Below are 3,199 nucleotides of genomic sequence, written 5' to 3'. Positions count from 1 at the left end.
CATACACTTCTCTATCAATAAAGCCATTAAGGAAAGCACATTTAACATCCATTTGAAACATTTTAAAACCTTTATGGGCAGCATAGGCAAGGAGCAACCTAATTGCTTCCATTCTAGCTACCGGAGCAAAAGACTCATCAAAATCAATTCCCTCTTCTTGATCGTAACCTTGGGCCACTAATCTAGCCTTGTTACGAACAACTTGTCCATCCTCACCAAGCTTATTTTTAAATACCCATTTAGTACCCATTACTTTCTTACCATCCGGATGAGGTACTAATGTCCAAACCTCATTCTTGTCAAATTGAGTAAGCTCCTCTTGCATGGCCTTAACCCAAGATGGATCTTCAAGGGCTTGCTTGACATTGTTTGGCTCCATTTGTGACAAGAGAGCAAGGTTGCTAGGTTCGGTTGACCTTTTGGTAGAGGATCTTGTGATTATACCTTGAGAAGGATCACCAATGATGAAGTCATGAGGATAACCCCTCATGGATTTCCATTCTCTAGGTTTTCAGACAGGTGTTGGGCTTTGATGATCTTCAGGTGGTCTCACTGTTTCAGTTGCTTGTGTCTGCTCAGGAGACAAAATGGAAGTTTCTCCTTCGATCTGTCGAGACAAAACTGGGTTGACAGATTCTTCATTTTGCACAGATTTGGGATTTTCTTTATTTGTTTCATCTTCTTCTCCATCTGATTCACTATCCTTTACAGTACTGGGAATTAAATTAGAATCACAGAAAGTGACGTGTATGGATTCCTCTATGGTTCTATGTTCTTTGAGATAAACTCTATAGGCCTTACTTGTGGTGGAATATCCAACAAACATTCCTTCATATGACTTTGGATCAAATTTTCCAAGATTTTCTTTATTGTTAAGTACAAAGCATTTGCATCCAAAGACATGAAAATACTTAAGATTTGGGGGTGTTCCTTTCCATAGCTCATAAGGAGTTTTCTTTAACCCTTTTCTAATGATTGTTCTATTCAAAATATAACATGCTGTGTTCACAGCTTCTGCCCATAAAAATTTAGGAATTTCATTCTCACATAGCATAGCCCTAGTCATTTCTTGAAGGCTTCGATTCCTTCTTTCAACCACCCCATTTTGTTGGGGGGTTCTAGGACATGAAAAATTATGAGAAATTCCTAAGTCATCACAGAATTTTTCAAAGTCTTGATTTTCAAATTCTCTTCCATGATCACTTCTTAAATGGGCAATTTTCAAATCCTTTTCATTTTGAATTTTCTTACAAAGGGTGGAAAAAGCATAAAATGCATCATTCTTATGAGCAAGGAAAAGTACCCAACCAAATCTAGAATAGTCATCCACCACCACAAGACCATAGTGTTTGCCTCCTAAACTTTGAGTTCTAGTAGGACCAAAAAGATCAATATGTAACATTTCCAATGGCCTTTTGGTTGAGATTCCATCTTTTAATTTAAAAGAGGATTTTACTTGTTTGCCCAATTGGCAAGCATCACAAATAAGATCCTTATCAAACTTGATGTTTGGAATTCCTCTAACCAAATTCTTTTTGACTAGCTTAGAAATTTGGTACATGCTAAACATGTTACATTTTGTTCCTTTAAATCCTCAAGAGTTAATCCATACACATTATTGCATCTTTTGGCTTCAAATAAAATATCCCCAGTTTTCTCACAAACAACCAAACAAACAAACTTCTTAAAGATAACATCAAAACCTAAATCACACAATTGACTAACACTAAGCAAATTATGTTTCAAGCCATGTACAAGAAGAACATCATTTATACAAGATGAGAAATTTTTACCCACTTTCCCAACAGCCACTATTTTTCCTTTTGCATCATCTCCAAATGTGACAAATCCTCCATCATATTCATCCAGCTTTATGAAGAAGGCTGTCTTCCCGGTCATGTGCCTAGAGCATCCACTATCCATGTACCACATATTTTCTTTCTTCTTGGATGCTAGGCATACCTGCAAAATGAACTCAAGTGACCTTAGGTATCCAAATTTTCTTGGATCCTTTTACGTTAAACCACCTCTTATGTCCCAAATCATTGTAATCAAAAATAACTTTGTAAATTTTGTCACCAATCATTCTTTCACCAAAGAAGCATTGGACTGGAAAATGACCACTTCGGTTGCACATTCTACAAAATCTTGGAGTTCCAGCTTTGTTAAAGTGAGTTGGGTTTTGATATGTTGCATCATTTGAAGATGAGGCAATATTTTCAAAATGTGATTTTTCAGATTTATAAAATCCCAACCCAGCTTTATCATAAAGAGGTTTTTGACTAGCTAAGATTTGGTTCAAATTTTCAGAACTTTGGGTGAACTTGGCTAAGTCATCTTTAAGTCTTTTAACCTCTTTGAGCAACTCTTCATTTTGCTTAAAACAGTTCACATATGCAAGAACAGAATGATCACTTTCACAGCTCTTAACTTGGGCTTTTAACTGCTTGTTTTCTTCCACAAGATCACAAGCAGTCTCGGCCTCTCTCAGTTTTTCTTTGAGGAAATCATTTTCAGCTTTAAGAATGAAATTTTTTTGTTCAAGATCTTGGTTCTCAGTTAGAAAGCATCTTATTTTTTCGGAAAGGTGATCTATCATGAGATGAAGGTCTTCAGTGTTAGAGTTTTGAAATGATACCTGATCTATCTCATCTGCCATGAGACAGTGCTGTGATTTGATTTCAGACTCTTCATCATCATCATCTGAATCATTCTCCAAATCTTCCCATGTGGCCATCAGTCCCTTCTTCTTTACTCTTTTCGGCTTTTCTTCTTTTTTCAACTTGGGGCAGTCAGACTTGAAATGACCAACTTCCTTGCAATTGTAACAAGTTACTTTGCTAAGGTCTTTCTTTATCCTCCTTGAGCTGCTGCCTTTTCCTTTGAGCTTTGCCATTTTCCTGAATTTTTTCGCAAACAACACAAACTCATTTTCAGAAGAGTTATCACTGGATTCATCATCCAGAGGGTTAGTCACAGAAGAAAAAGCAATTCCTTTCTTTTTTGAATCCCTTTTTAAATAAGAGTTTTCAAAAGCAAGTAGATTTCCTCTCAAATCATCAAGTGTCATGGAATCTAAGTTACTACTCTCAGAAATAATTAGAGCTTTTGTTTCCCATTCTTTTGTGAGACATCTCAACACTCTTCTCACTAGCACAGATTCTGAATGTGTGATTCCAAGAGCATCTAAGCCAACAGT

This window comes from Arachis duranensis, chromosome 3 (genome assembly GCF_000817695.3).
Source record: "Arachis duranensis cultivar V14167 chromosome 3, aradu.V14167.gnm2.J7QH, whole genome shotgun sequence".
NCBI classification, from domain to species: domain Eukaryota; kingdom Viridiplantae; phylum Streptophyta; class Magnoliopsida; order Fabales; family Fabaceae; genus Arachis; species Arachis duranensis.
This window is presented reverse-complemented; position numbering follows the sequence as displayed.